This window comes from Sceloporus occidentalis, unplaced genomic scaffold (genome assembly GCF_023333645.1).
Source record: "Sceloporus occidentalis isolate IW3139 unplaced genomic scaffold, rSceOcc1.0.p SCAF_6, whole genome shotgun sequence".
NCBI lineage: Eukaryota > Metazoa > Chordata > Lepidosauria > Squamata > Phrynosomatidae > Sceloporus > Sceloporus occidentalis.
The window spans coordinates 132,353,831-132,371,088 of record NW_028316986.1 but is presented as its reverse complement, the minus strand read 5'-3'; positions in this window follow the sequence as shown (position 1 = coordinate 132,371,088).

Here is a 17,258-nt window from a genome sequence, read left to right as displayed (position 1 = left end):
GCCCGTTACAGACGGGCCTCTAAGTACGTGCTGAGCACATACTAGGGTTAGGAAGCGGCGGCGCTTCCGCACATCCCCAACCCTAGTACGTGCTCAGCACGTACAAAATGGTGGCGGCTGTTCCACACGGCCGCCGCCATGACTACGTCACAACCGTGCCGCCTCCAAATGAGGCGGCGCGGTTGTGACGTAGTGGGGCCGTGCGAGGGCACCTAGTGCACCCTTTCCGCGGCCCCGGAAGGAGCTCCGTTTCGGAGCTCCTTCCAGCTTTGCGTCGCTGGGCGCAGCCTTTAGATGGCTGCGCCAGCAACGCAGAGGAGAAAGGGGCCAAGTGGCCCCTTTCTCCTCCTCCCCGCCATCGCCGGATGTCCTTGGGGCTTGAAGCCCCAAGGACACCCCTTTCCAGGGGCCTGGAAAGCAGTGGATCGGGGCCACAGCGGCTGCCGCTCTGGCCACTGAGGCCCCAATCCAGCGGGGAAAGGGGCAGGTGCAGCCACCGCTTTTCGGCGGTCTGTAACGCGCCAATGTTGTTCATATTTTATTTATTTATGTATTTCATTGTCCTTCTATTGTTAAGCAAAACTTATTGTTACTCACAAGGGCTTTAAGCAACTGACCACATGTTCCTGAGGCTTGTCATCAGTTGGGCCCTTTCCTTAATGCTGTGAGATTAAATTGTGTTTTTAATTGTTTTGAAATGGACTTTTAATTCTTTCTTAATAGCTCATCTTGTTTTCTCTTTTAATTTGCATTCTCCTTTTATTTAGCATTAGTGTGAGAAATCTTAACTCCCATTTCTGAGAGAAAGTTGGGATATAACTCTAATAAAAACAAAAACATAATTTGAAATAGCTTTGAGAGGAGAGGTAGCTAGCTTCAGAATGATTGATACCTAGCAGTATAGCAAATCCAGTACAGCTTACACTGTTCATGTACCATCTAATGGAGCTTACACAAATGGTCTGACTGGAGGTAAGATCTCCACTTATATCCTCCAAAGATGTAAACAAAGAAAATAATAATAAAAATGTGACATTGTCCCAGTTTTAGGGCACAGCCAACTTAACCACTAATAGTTAAAGAAAATGTAAGGTAAAGTAAGGTAAGGTAAGGACTGGATTTGCCATGGCAAAGCAGGATTTTTGCATTCCCATGTCTTGAGTAACTTCCAAAGCCTTTTCTCCTCAGAAACCTACATAAGAAATTTATGATGTAATTTGACCTTTAACAAACAGCTTTGAAATTCTTCTAATTACCCACATGAATGCCAGAGTTGCACAGATTTGATTTTTCATGTATAATGACTTTGATAGAAGGATCTAATTTCTGTATCTGAAAGCCTTGAAGTCTTTCTTGCATAGTTTAAGCCAAGATAAGGCTAAACTGATTTATTTACATAGCCCCCAAACAGCTACAGTCATGCTTCATATCTCTCCCCACTTTGTGGCTAATGATTTCTCTTGGTTTGGTTTTTCTAGTCATGTCATTGCCATTATTTTTGGCCCTAGTTTTTGAGATGGTACTATAAAAGTGAAGAAGAAATGAACAGCTGTTGTAACTGAAGTGTCCGGGACATCAAATAGTCTCTCTCTCTCTCTCTCTCTCTCTCTCTCTGTGTGTGTGTGTGTGTGTGTGTGTGTGTGTCCTTGTGGACATTTTCTTTGTATGTTTGTGGATTGCTCCCCTATCCAGCTGCTGTAAGATTGCTCCAGGAGGACCACAGAAAAGTCCCTGCTTTACATGCTGATGGATTTTACCTTGTGAACTAAAACCACATGCAACCTATTTTCATCTTTAGATCTGAAAGAATAAAGAGATAGACATGAGAAATCTATAACCTATAAATCATATTTCATCTACACATGTTTGTGGAAATTGTTTTGAGTAACCTTAATGAACCTAGTTGAACTGCTCAGAACTGCTCAGTGTGTGTGCTGTACTGAGATGGTACAAAGCTTTGGAAACTGCCTCCTAAAAGTTCTTATTTCCAGAAATAGGTTATATTGGCAGCTGCAGGGCATGCTTATGCCCATCCAGTCAATTGGAATTGCCAGGTTCTATTAATATAAAAAGTTAATCTGAGAATGGGAGGTGGGAGCAGGACATTCATGGTACATACTCCAAGAAAACTCCTATACATTTGCTTAACATTTAGCATGCAGCTAATTCTCATTAGTTTAATTGGGTCCTGGGCGCATGCCTTCAGTGGCTCTTGGAAGAGGAATTACTTCCATGCATGCATTTTCCAATTATGCTGTCCACATCAGTGTTACTTTGATTAAGCAGTAAGATTTGACAGGGTGATTTACAAATGTCATTCACACTTGCTAAGAAAAACCATCAAACCTGTTCTTATCTGATAAATCTGAAAGCAAAACAGATAGTGTTAAACCCATCACTACACTGACAGCTAATGAAGTCTGGCTAGATGTTTACCAGTAAGCTTGCTATATTTTTCATTGGTTCTATAGGTTTTCCCACCCTTCTCCTTCAATTTTATCATCATCATCATTTCAATTTAATTCTTTCACCTATCAGCTTTGTTAACATGATTAGAAGTTTTAAATAATTCATTCTGTGACACTGCAGTCCTGTTACAAGCACAAACAGGTATATTGCACATTCTGAATAAATGGGAAAGTATTCTCTGCCTTGCAATCATTAAAAAAAGATTGAAGCAGAGGAGGATGCTCTAATTTTATGATCTAGATGGTTTCCATGGGGTACATAACATTGGTCGCTTACTTTTATTTTTATTTTTTTCATTTTTATGGAACATTGCCTTTGGCTGCATTTCAATAAATGCCTTTCAGTTTTCTCAAAGATTATCCCAAAATGTAATTGTTTCATACAAAGGAGTGAAGATTCCTCGGTGATTGTGTTTTTTTGCCTGTTACAAATCAATATGAATATACTCTTACAAATCAACCAAGAATATAGATAGCAGTCATCCTGCTCTCCCAGGTGAGTCACAAAACTAGAATTAATCTGTACATCGGAAGATTAACTTCACACCACGAGCTGCTTGCTTTAAATTAGTATATGAATCAAATACTGTAGTTACTTACCTCTTCTCCTAAATTCTATCTAGAGTGTACATGAAAACCAGTCACATGAAACTTGCAGTGCTATTTGTTAAAAGAATAGGAAAGGCATGCAGAGAAAGAGAGAAAAAGATTTCAAGCCCAAGGCCCAATCTCAAGTTCTTGAAAAAGAATCTTCCATAACAGGGAAACACCTGTTCCTGCCACCATGGAAACTAACTATCTCTTAGATGGATTGTGGGGCATGGATTTTATGGTTTTAGTAAAAGTGTGGCTCAGACTTCATTTAATAGTAAAAATGTATAGGCCTTGTTGTGAGAATGAGTCAAGGAAAGTTCTTTGTACTGGGATGGTATGGAGGGAGGAGGGATGGCATTCCAGAGCTAAAGGATAAGCTGTTCCCAGTTTGTGCTGGCAACTGGAGATTGGATAAACAACTTGGTAGTTGGTATGGGAACCTTTCCCCCCTTTCTTTGGGCCCATCCTCTACAGGGTAGTTAACCTGATGCTCTAGCAACTTTGTGAGAAAGGGTGTATAAGATAGTAGAGAAGAAAGGATTTTTGCCTTGCAGACAAGCATATAGCGCTGCGTGGACACTGTGTGTATGTGAGTGCTCTGCCATGGCATGCTGCTGGGCAGAGACGCTGTGTGTCTGGTTTCTTTCCTTTTGACAGGTTAACTTGCATGAAGCTAGAGTGTGTGCTTGTTTTCTTTTCCCTTTATGATACGTGCCTTTAGTTATTTGTATATGCTTTTCTTTTCTCTCATTCTTTATATTTAATTTATGCTTTTTATACTTTATACTTTTTATAAGATGCGGGCTGTGAGAATGTGTACTGAGGCCATGCTTGGGCTGCGAGTGATACATGGACCAAATGTTCTGACATCTTCAGCTTAAGGTAACTTCAACTGTCCTCCAAAATGCATCCCATCAGGCTGTAGACAGGAGAAGAAGAAAAGCAAGACAGCCATTAGTCTTGTCAGGTCTTGGCTCTCCACTAATTGTCATTCATCAGCCACTCCTTTGGGCTATAGAAGGAGGAGAGATCTCAAGTACCCTAGTACGTACTGGGTACATACAAAATGGCGGCGCCCGTCCACATTTTGACACAGCGCCCGGACATCGCACAGCACTAATGATGTTGCGAGTGCGCCATTTTGGGGCTTCTTTTTGCAGTGCGGAGGAGCCGCGCGGTTTGGATGCTGGGGCTCCTCCTTGCTGCAAATGGTGGCGGCAGCAGACCACCCGTTTTGGGCGGCCTGTAACGCGCCATAGATTCATAGAGTTGGAAGGGCCTCATGCGCCTTTGGGTCTAATCCTTTGCTCAGTGCAGGATCTCCAGGTAGAGCATCCCTAGTAGGTAGCTCTCCAGCACCTTTTTGAAGACATCCAGAAAAGGAGATGCCACCATCTCTCTAGGCAATTGATTTTATTGCCAAACCACTCTTAGTGTCAATACATTCCTTCTAATGTTCAATTGAAATCTACTCTCCTGTAACTTTAAACCATTAGACCTGGCCCTACCTTCTGAGTAACAACAAAAACAACAGCATGAGGACTGGCTTGTTTTTTTTATTGATCTGTATCTGGCACTCTAAGAATTCCAACTCTTTTGTAACTGAAGAACGAAGTATAAATATTTTAAACAAATAAAATATTTGCTCTGTATATACCTTGTGTTATATTTCAAATTTGCAGGTTGAAATTGTGTATGAAATTCTCATAATTTCTGTTCCATAACAGATACAGAACTGGAAACCTGCCTATTTATTTTATTATTGGTGGCCACAAAGTACAACATGAAGTGCTCAAAGGTGTATCCTACCATCATTGCAACAATCCGTTCTAGAGAATGAGAAAGAAGAAAAGAAAATTTGAGTACCTCATTCCTACCTTCTGCTTACAGTATGTTTTCCTTGCAGTGGCAACTGCAGACATTTCACGAAATAAGCCAAATTCCTCATCAAGTGCTATTTCTTTGCTGAATTGACAAAATCTCAGCTTTACACTTTCTTCTGTCATATACTTACACATATACTTCAGTGCCTCATCATGTCTTCCCAGGGTGTGTGATAGTTTCCATGCCAGCAAGGCAGTGAGTCTGTTCCAGGTTTATAGCACACCTTAAAGAAACTATGCAACACCTTAAAGAAACTATGCAAAATGTTGGGCCCTATCCTCAAAAACAAGATAGTTCTTTTACAATTTGGTGTAAAACGTGGAGTGGATTCACCACCCCACTGACAGGGGAACCATGAACCTACACTGCTGTGTGGTCAAGGGTAAAGGCTAACTTTTAAATATATTCATTCAGGAAAAAACATCTTATTCATATCAGTAGGACTTACAAATAAGAGTAGCTGGTTTTGCAACATCAAGGCATATCTGGATGGCTTGCTTTCTAATTTGATGAATACAGAATGAGGAAATATGAGAAATAGTGCAACATAATGAAGAGGCAAAAATAAGAGATAAAAATTATCTTGCTGAAGAAGCTGCCCATTTGAAATCAGTGCATAACATTCAACTGGTATAGTTTAGAGAGTGATCATATACAAAGTTTAAAGATAAATAGTTTTAATAGTCATTCTTTCCACAAGGAAGTCTGAAATTCTAATCTTGGGTGGAAGACTGTACATTTATAATAACATTCACAGTACACTTGCCAAATTCTAATGTCTTTTTGGGGAATATCATGCAAATTAAGCTATGGTATAAAGTGTCATGCTAAAACCAAGGGACCTCATATTAGAATTCTTACTAAACCAAGAAACTGAGTGCACAATCCTTGTGCTGCTACACACTCTCCACTTAATGTATCTCACAGGGATGTGGTGGAGACAAAACTGAAAGATGTGGGAATCTTGGTTGCCACCAACTATTCCTTGGAGGAAGGGTAGGATAAGTGTATAATAACAGCAGATATTTTAAAAGTTCATTGTATAGATAAGCTGAAAGAACAGGAAACACAGTCAGATACCATGAATGTATTGTATCTTAGAAATCTCCTAATTTTGTTAATCATCAATAACAGTAACCTATTTATTTCCAGTGGTGACAGAAGCTGTTACAGAAAGTGAAAAAGATGGTTCTAGCAGTGAAAAGATAATGGCTTACTGTGAAATTCTAACTGATATAGACCTATTCAGAAACAAGTTCACTGAATTCAACAGGGCTTACTTTCAAGTGTGTATAGTAGGGCTGAAATTTCACTTATTATTTGGGATTTCAAGATCAAACCCTGAGACCAATGGCAGACTCATGTGATGACAAAGAGGCTGGGTGAAATTATATGTAAACTAGCATGATGTACATATTTGCCTAGGAGTTAGTACATGAAGCCAGTCTCATCATCGTACATGCACACATGCTGTTGTTGTTGTGTTCCTTCAAGTCATTTTCAACATATGGCAATCGTAAGGCCATGAAACCCAATGAGTGACTTTGGGCAAGTCACATGATCTCAGTCTCAGGAGAAGGCAATGGTAAATCTCCTCTGAACAAATCTTACAAAAACAAACAAACAAACAGCCTATGGGTCACCATAAGTCAGAAACGACTTGAAGCCACACAACAATAACAGCAGCATCTGTGCTCATGAGATGGTGAGACTGGCAATGTGGATTTCCTGCAATACCTTTTAAAGAAATGTGTGCATCACATAGATGGAGTGAGGACCTAGCCTTATGTAGGCTAATACTCCTAATGATAATTCATACATACAAGCTTGAGTGTACTCAAAAATTGATGCCACCCAATATATAGTTATTCCCCACATTTTCGTTTCAATATATTTAAATACAACTTGGAAACTGTGGAGAGAGAGTGGGCAGACAATCAGCAAGCATGGGCTGGGAGGAAAAGGAACTACTTCCAAGTCAAATGACTATGGAAATATGTTGATGGTGGAGTAATAGAACCAAAATCCAGGTAAAGCCCAGCCAAACATATAGAATTGCAACCCTACTCATAAGACTTGGAGTGTGAGGGGGAGTTTTTGGCAGAAGTTCATTACTAGCAGATGCAACAGTTCCCACTGTTCCCACTAGTCTTCACATCCTGTGCAGCCTTCCCAATAACCACATGTGGCATGTGAATAGGAGGGATGGCTTTTCCAAACTCTGCAGTGCAGCTGGAGGATCTTCTGGAAGTGTCACTGCTAGCCACTGGACATTTTTTCGAGGGCCTTTGCAACAAGAAGGCCCATGTGTCACGGATGCACTCCTACATACTGGTGCTCTCTGAAATGTCTTCCCTTCTTTGTATTTTTTTTTGGGGGGGCATGCCAATGTTGCGCTAAGTGCAACACAATGAATCCTAAGATTTCAGCTGGTTCCTTGAGACCTGTACTTTTATCACACTACACTGTTCCAGCAATATTATTCCACTTTAACTGCTATGGCTGCCTCATATGTAATTCTGGGGTTTGTAGTTTAGTGAGGCCTAATAGTTCTCTGGCTGTGAATTCTAAATGCCCCTCACTAGAAATTCCAGGATTCCACAGGAGGCAGCCATAGCTGTTAAAGGCGAATCATAGTGCTATAACATTGTAGTAGGATATTGTCCTTGGTGGTGGTGATTGTTTTTCAAGACATTTCCAACTTATGGCAAGTCTAAGGCCACCTATCATGGGGGTTTCTTGGCAACATTAGTTGAGAGGAGGTTTACCATTGTCTTCCCCTGAGGCTGAGAGTGTTACTTGCCTAAGGTTACCCACTGGGTTTCAAAGCTGAGCGGGGAAGTGAATGTTGGTCTCCAGAGTCGTAGGCCAATACTCAAACCATTACGACACACTGGTTCTCATTGTCCTTAGTAACCCTGGTGGAAAATTACAACTTTAGATACAGCCCGTTGATCAGATTTGCTATTGTTGACGTATTACCATATGAAACCAGGATAATCTAGTCCTCAGAAGAACTTGGTACAGGAAATCTTTTAGCTAACACATATCTCACAAGACAGAGTTGAGAATGTAGAGCACTGAATTACACTGACGAGAAAGAAATGTTTGATTGCTGAATTAGCAGCTCTACCCCTCCCTCTGTGTCTCTTGCTGGTACTTCCTCCCTCTAAGAATAGCTTCACTTTGCGAGATAGGAGGCAGACATGCTCCTTCAATGAGGATCTCAGAAGACAAGGCTCTTTGATGAACAAAATCACTAGAAGGAACAAAAAATCCTGCTGGCTTTTATGTAGCCACGACTTAAAGCTATCCAACTACAGTGAGATCTGTAAGCTGGGAGAGAAGATGATGATAGAAAACTATCCCAAGTATGGTTCATATCCTCCTTCCTTTCTCTCAAAGAATTGCTTTCATTTTTTTTTACTCCATCAGAAGCCCACAAAATTATTAAGCACTGATAAAAGAAAATTTAGTTGTAAATTATAGGTCTCACATGGATCAGTTTCAGACCTCCTAATATTTCTGCTCTACTTAATTATTTTGCATAATTTATTTATGCATGGGGTTCCAGCAGATTGAATAAACTTTTTGATTTACTACCCTTGAAGTGTTTCTAATTAGGTAGCTCCTCGCTATGAAGTGTTCACACAAGGAGCTATCATTTTAAAGTATCATGCCGTATTAAGCAATTGTAAAATGCATATATTTCATGTAATTACAAAGCTCATTCTCTCATCCTCAAGAGATTCCCATCCCGAATAATAAAGGCAGAAAATATATTGGTTGGTGGCGCTATTGCGGATCCTAATTTGCACCTTTCATGCTCCTTTTCATATTTTATTTACTCTGAAATGTCAACCATAACTAAAGTTGGTCCGCCAGGATTGTTAGATGCTAGCCTCTTTTCCTTGGAATACTAATGTATATCATGAAAAATAATAATAAAAAGTTTTCTGAAGTTTTAAAATATAGGTTTCTGTCTGAATATTGCCATTCAACAGCACTACATTTCCATGTGTTAGAATGTGTCCAGACAGAGAAAAAATAAGTCCCTAGAAGACATGTTACACTTCTTTTTGGTTTCATTTTGCCTGCATATTCATGGTCTTGCATCCAAATCCTTTCTTGAAATATCCTAGGTTTCCCTCCTCCTGCCTCTCTCAATGTCTTCCTCCTGTACCTCTCACTACTCACAGATCACATCTAGACTGAGACAACAGGTGCATCTATAGTGTAAAAAATAATGATGTTTCACACCACTTTAAGTGTTGTAGGTCCATCCTATGGAATCATGGGATTAGTCATTTTGCAAGGTCCTTAGCCTTCTCTGCCAAAGAGTGTGGTACCTCACAAAACTACAAATCCCAGGATTCTGTTGGATAGAGCCATGGCAGTTAAAGTGATATCAAACTGCATTGTTTCTACAATGTAAATCCACCCAATGTTTCAGAAATTGTCTTTCGTCAATTTCCATTGAGACCTTTTGAATTCATATTCAGGAGTTGTTATTTATTTGTTGAATTTATATCCCGCCTTTCTCCCAAGATGGGATTCAATATTGTGCTAGCTCAGCATCAGGATAATTTTCTTATTATTGTTAGATGCCTCACTTGATCTCTGTGGAATCTGCTGTTCTGGAAACAGTTGCTACATTTCTTGTTGGCAGCCATCTTAGCTGGCTTTAGGATAATAGAAACACACATCATAGAGGTACATTGCATTTCAAGAAATGCTGGTTTGAAATAAACAGACCCTAGGAAGTGGTTTACCAAAGTCTCTGACTGACAGAAAATATTATGGAATTCACAAAACATCATATGGATCTGCAAAGGAACAAATTTGGGACTTTTTGGATTTTTCCATCAGGATAGATGAGCCCTCCTCAATCTCTCTGGTTCAATCCCGCTATAAACAACATTGATTGTTTTACTATATACTTCTGTCTTTGTGCCTGACTCTCCTTCAAACATATGCATACACATTTGCCTCTAATTTCTCTTTTTCTCTTTATTTATCTCCTTCATCTTCCTGCTTTACCCCTTTTTGCCCCACTTTTTAAAAACCAATCATTTGAAAAGAGAAATAAAATGATGATGGTCCTGTCCCTGATAAGATTTGCCTTATGTTGCCCTGCAGTACAGTTCTGTGTCCAATTCTGGAAGAGGAAATGAACAGAGTTGCATAATATGAAACAGTAAGTAATACCAAAATATTTTTATGGCTTACAAAAGTCAGCATGGTTTAGCAAACACACAGCAGTGTGATACAGAATTCCTGTACAAGAAATTATATTTGGGCCTATAAAACTGCTTTATACTGGATTGGATCATTGATTCCTCTGTTTCAGCTTTGTCTGTTTTGACTAGCACAACAGGCCTAAATTTTGCCCAGGCCTCTGTGTGCCTGAGAGCCTTTTAATTGGAGATGCAATGAACTGGACCATCTGCAATCACTGTCATCTGCTGTGGTCCCTTGGCTTCAGCTGATGTGAAGCATACAATCATCGAATCTTACAGGTCCATCTAGTTGAAGCCCCTGCCATGGAAGAATATACAACTAAAGCACTCTGGAAAGATGCACATCCAACATCTGTTTAAAGACCTCCGAAAATGGAGAGTTTACTATCAGCTGAGGCAGTCCATTCCACTGTTCAACAGTGCTTCAATGTTCTCTGCCTAATGTTGTGACCTCACAAAGGACAGAGACATCTGGGAGTTGAAAAGAAATACCTTTTTGGGTTGCTAATGGAGTTGCAATTTTATCTCCTGGACTTTGGAATGCTTTGTTCCCAGTGCCACATGACCAGAAAGAGGAGGGATCTGCTTCCACAGATATCCCTGCAAAGAATACACCAACAACACCTTAAGAAACTGCAAGCCTCTGACTAACATTGCCTATATATATATATATATATATATATATATATATTTCTCCTGCATGATTCCTAACAATTTTCCCTGATGAAGAAGCCAGTGGAGTTTTGAAAGCTTGCATCACGCATTTTGTCCATTTTGGTTGTCAGAATAAAGATATCACTGTTTGATGGATTTTGGATGTTATTGTACTTAGCTCTTCCTAATGTTTAGGTGGAATCTATCCCCCCCCCCCCCCCCCCCCCCCCGCTTGTAATTGGTTTGTGTTCTGCTCCCTGGAGCAGCAGAAAACATGTTCTCAACAAGACATTGTGTGACATACTGAATCAGTCCTGGAAGGAGCTGATTCGACTTTAGGGTTGCATGCCTGAGTTCAGGAGTGTTACCCCCAGGATCCAGCTCAATCACCCCCCCCTCATTGGTTTATATAAAATTAATATCAAAAAGGGATATTTTAGGCAAGTAGCCAAAAGTGGCTGTTCAGCACGGGAAACCAACCATACCATATTAGGAAATCCAGATGACTCAGTATGGGGGAACCCAAGGCACTCAGCTGAAATGGAATCACTCAAGATCAGAATCAGTATAATCACTTCATCAAGGAATGCAATGGTGGGACCTGGACCTGGGAATTGCTTGCATACAACAGACAACGGGAGTTTCCTTCTAGGAATAAAACTTGTTTTGTTTGAGGACATTGACATCAATTGTCCAGTTGTTTCTTCATGACTTGTTCTATTCTTCCCTCCTGGAAAAGTAATTTAACTCCTAGAAAAGACATTGAACTCCAGAAACACTTCCCCAGGACCCATTTCTTGCAATAAATACATGTGCCTAGACAATAGAAATACAGTCTATTTGAAGCCAGACAGAATCTCAGCTGGACATCTCAGCAGCTGACCACCCTACACATTGCAGGTAGCTACTGAGCCATCTTCGTTCCAGTAACCTTGCAATTAGAGCTACACTTCAGTATCAGTATAGTAGCACCTCTTTACAACCTTGCAACCTGCTATCTTTTACTGTCTTTGCACTGTTAGTTTTGTCTATGTGATAGAGAATGTTGTGTGTGTGTGTGTGTTGATTTCTTCCTTTAATAAATAAAATAAACTAATTTGGAATCTGTTTCTGGAGTTTTCTGGGTTTGGAAATGATATACAAAGGCTTAAGATCTTGACTTTACGTTACTACATCCTATGGAATCATGGGATTTGCAGTTTAGAGAGGGGCATTTAGAGGGCTCTCTGCCAGAACCTCACCAAACTACAAACCCAAAGATTTGATAGGATGTTGTCATGTCAGTTAAAGTGGAATCATAGTGATATAACTGTGTCGTGTGAAAGTAATGTCCCAAGTTAAGAAATTGGCCACTTACCCCAGTCCTCTTCTCTGTTCAAATTTCAATAAAATGTATTCCAGGATCTCAAGCAAGTTCTTTGCTATTACCATTCAGTTAAAAAGTACGGGACCGAGTCTGGGAGCTGTGGCATTCAAACTGTTTGCACTACCACCAGTCTATGTAGCCCCACCTCAAATCCATTTGGAGCTGAAATACTTACCTGATTAGGAGTACATCTCAACCAATATAGCTGATTGTTTGAGTTAACAAATAATAGGCTTGCACTGTAATTGTGATTTAGTTCAGTTAATGAATGCCTCAACACGATTTTAAAAAAAAATCAAGACGGACCTTCAGGGCCTCCTAAGAAGGTTTGCTACTTTGATGTGAATATTTTGCCCAATTAGGGATGGAATTTAAATGTGAAGGGCTGAGGGATTTTTTTAAGGGGAAAAACACAATTAACCTTAATTACTTTAATAGCCATGTGTTGCCTTTGACAACTATTTGCAATGAAATCAACAGAAACAAAGTAAAAATAATTGCTACAAGCAGTGATGACACCACCAATTAGACACTACAGATATGAGAGGGAAGGGAACCCACTATGGAAATAAAGAGTATTTGAAGAGATTGAGAGACCACTGAGATATATGGAGGATTCACAGGTCTGACTGCACAAGCAAGAGGCACCTCTCTGGTTTCTCTTCCAGTGTCTGTAGAATATGTAATGCGTACTGAGAGCTCATTCATCAGACTGTTTCATATTTATAAACTTTTCATTCACAGACAGAAGAATAAGTCATTGTAGCGTACAAAATCATTACAATATGAACAATGAAGATGCTCCAGAAAACCCAGGGACCTGTCCTGGGCCCAGTGTTATTCAACATCTTTATCAATGACCTGGATGACAGAATTGGGAGCATACTTATCAAATTTGCAGATGACACCAAATTAGGGGGAATAGCTAATACCCCAGAGGACAGGATCAAGATTCAAAATGACCTGAATAGACTAGAAAGCTGGGCCAAAGCTAACAAAATGAAATTCAACACAGAGAAATGTAAGGTATTGCACTTAGGGTGGAAAAATAAAATGCACAGATATAGGATGGGTGACACCTGGCTGAATGAAACTACGTGTGAAAGGGATCTAGGAGTCCAAGTAGACCACAAGTTGAACATGAGTGAACAGTGTGATGCGGCAGCTAAAAAGGCCAATGCTATTTTAGGCTGCATCAATAGAAGTATAGTGTCAAGATCAAGAGAAGTAATAGTGCCACTGTATTCTGCTTTGGTCAGGCCCCACCTAGAATATTGTGTCCAGTTCTGGGCACCACAATTCAGAAAGGACATTGAGAAATTGGAGCGTTTCCAAAGGAGGGCGACAAAAATGGTGAAGGGTCTGGAAACCATGCCCTATGAGGAACGACTTAGGGAGCTGGGGATGTTTAGCCTGGAGAAAAGAAGGTTAAGAGGTGATATGATAGCCCTGTTTAAATATTTGAAAGGATGTCATGTTGAGGAGGGAGCAAGCTTGTTTTCTGCTGCTCCAGCGAACAGGACCCGGAACAATGGATGCAAGCTACAGGAAAAGAGATTCCACCTGAACATTAGGAGGAACTTCCTGACAGTAAGGGCTGTTCGACAGTGGAATGCACTTCCTCGGAAGGTGATAGAGTCTCCTTCCTTGGAGGTCTTTAAACAGAGGCTGGATGGCCATCTGTCAGGGATGCTTTGATTTGGATTTCCTGCATGGCAGGGGGTTGGACTGGATGGCCCTAGTGGTCTCTTCCAACTCTACGATTCTATGATTCTATGATTCTATGATTCTAACCTCACTATAAGGACAGGTCAATGAGGGTGTACCTGTGGCTGGGATGCAGGTGGAAGATATTCACGTTGGGATGCAGGGCAGTAGCTCCAGGATGGGGAAGAATGAGGGCATTGCCTCAAAAATGAATTCTGTACCCAATTCAATTTTCTTTTAGCCTGCAAACTTCTAGCTTTGCAGAGAGTGTGACACTGAAAATCAGGGGTAGGCAACCCTTTTGAGCTGGGGGCCGGGTTGCTGTCCCTCTGACAACTGGGTTGGCCGAAGCCAAAAAATAAATAATTAAATAATTTTTTTAAAAAAATTAAATAAATAAATAAACCGGGACAAATGTAGGACAAAATTTTCAAATGGAGGGCACTTTTTAAAGAAAAAATGGAGGACACGCAAAAAGAAATGCTGATGTTAAGATAAATGCATGTTTGTGAGGCTTCTATAGACAATTGCCCCACCATGCCCCTCGCGTGAGAGACCAAAGGCCCTGGCGGCAATCAGCGGCAGGACCGGGCTGGGGCCGGTCCCGAGGCCTCGCCGGGCCGCATTCGGCCCGCGGGCCGCAGGTTGCCTACCCCTGCTGAAAATCGTTCACACATAGGTGATTTTGCCTACACCTTTTCTTGGGATGCCTAAACTGTATATCTAAATACTCCTCTGGATTTTTAAGTTGTTGCAGTGCTAGAAATTTGGAGACTGAAAGAAATTTTCATGGGAGAGAAGAATTCTTTTGGGGGGCAATGTGTTCATCTCCCCACATAGCTAAACCTCTTAATTTTTCCTTTCAAAACAGCAAAAATAAAATGTTGTTGTTGTATGGTACTAGGGAAATAGTAGTGGCATTAAGCACTGGAGGTATGTTGCTTTGAACAGTGTTATTAAATAATAAATAGGAATATTTATAAATATTAAGAAATAAATATTAAGAAATACTAAGAAATCCTCTATATATGTAAAGAGTATTGTCTATGTTTAATGACATGAGGATTCAAAGGTTTCCTAGTGCCCTGACTGATTCAACCTTTTCTTCACACAAGGACAAGAGCTGTGTATGTTCCATGGGGCTAATCCTTTGTTTCGGCCATGAGTGAACAACATGTTGTCCAGTGGTTACATTGTGGGTTTTGACTTTTGCAGATATCCCAAATGGGCCCTTTTCACCAATCCATGTGCCAAATTGCAGTCATTACTGCACTATTATCATGAAGAGTACCCCCAGTTTTTTTTCCAAAACCAGAAGAGGACTTTGGATGACTTCTCCCCCCCCCCCCCGCCCCCGATTTCTTTGTCATATTTGGCCTTCTGTGAATCCCTTGTAGGGTCCCAGGATTGTGGTTCCTTAATCCACCACATGTTGCCCACCCTTGTCCTATACCATAGAAGAAAAACCCCTGTGGTGGTTAGAAGAAACTTCACCATGATTGCACCAAGGCTATAGAAAGGTTTCCTCAACAATGTAGGCCAGAATTCTACACTACCTAACTAAGAACCAGCATGGTGTAGTTGTTTGAGTGTTGGACTATGACTCTGGAGACCAGGGTTCAAATCCCAGCTCAGCCATGTAAACCCACTGGTAACTTTGGGCAAGCCACACACTGTTAACCTCAGAGGATGGCAATGACAAACCCCCTCTGAAGAGAAGTGCATAGAAACCCCCTGATAGGCATGTCTTAGGGTTTCCATAAGCTGGAAATGAAGTCACACAACAACAACAGTGTGTAACTAAGGAATGTCTCCTGGCCCAACCTACTTGACTAAGCAGCAGACAGATTGGGTGAAGTGAGTCTAGTCAGCTGGCAATTGGGGTGCAAGAAGGATAATGGTTCTACCCCACTCATAGCAGCCAGTGAGGCTGTGATAAGGACTTGTGGCAGAAGTCGTGCTTCTGATTCTCATATCCTAGCTGTCTGGTAGGAGAATGTTGGAAACATAATTATCCTGCATCCCAATCACCAGCTGAATGGATGCCCTGATCCATCACCTGATCCAGCAGATACCTAGTAAAGTATATTTGAGAGGGCATTCACCATTGTGGCTATAGTGCCAGAATTCTGACTATGTAATGTTCGTGAATACAGATCAGTTATACGAGGTGGATCTGTAACTTGAAGTTATGTATCTGTAACTGCAGTGCTGAATTCTAGCCCTTCTCATCTTTCAGCTTTTCAGAAGGGATGAAAAACTTAACAAACAAACAAATGAAGACAGTCAAATGGGTGTTCTGTTTTTACAGTATACTGTATACTACTACTGCAGAGTGCTGTTTTTAGCAGCAGCTATTCGTAGGATTATTTTAAGTTATGTTCAAATGTTACTGTACCATTTTATTGTATATTTATTAGAAGCTGCCTTAAATCATGGAAAGGAAAACTATGGATAGTTGAAATAAAGCATGGAATCTCTCTCTCTCTCTCTCTCTCTCTTGCACACACACACACACACACACACACACACACACACACACACACACAGACTATCCCTTTTCAAGAAGCCTATCCTTCTGCCCCTCAAAACCTACACAAATGGTTCAGTCCTGTCATGATTTGGACACTTTCTTCCCCCACTACAACTCATGGAATATTTCATGGAGAGTGATTACAACTCATAAACATTGTTTCTGTTTACACCACACAGCAGTGGTCACTGCACCAACACACAAATATATGTTTCCAAGCACTACATAAAGAAGAATTCTACATGAAGTCTGGAACATGGAATTGGGTCTCCATAGAATGCTTTTGCCATCGTACCCAAACTGAGATCATCAAGAAGAGACACATTTTACCACACAATCTCGCCATATGTAATCCGCATTCTCAGAAACAATTCTAATATTATTTTATGATAGGCTGACAAAGGGGGATCTGTGGTCATCAAGACAAGTCACACTACATAAAGATGCTGAAAGACAACTGTTCAACACCACATTTGAGATAATTCGCTCCAAAGATTCCAGTGATGAATAGCTACAAAATTTACTCAGAGAATTCTCCACTGCTGCCATATGCCACCAACACTCCAAGCTACATAAAGCATATAACGGATTCCCTGAGGAAAATGCAGTCCATCTACAACCTCCCAGAGAACACTATCCTTTCCACTATAGATGTTGTATCTCTAGATACACCAACATCTCACACTAGAATGGACTACAAACCATGAAGAATACCATCCTGAATTAGGTTACAGCAGACCTAGCCACCCAAATCTGCCACTTTGTACATAACTACTTCACTTTGGAGAATATTGTGCCAAAGAGCAATAACA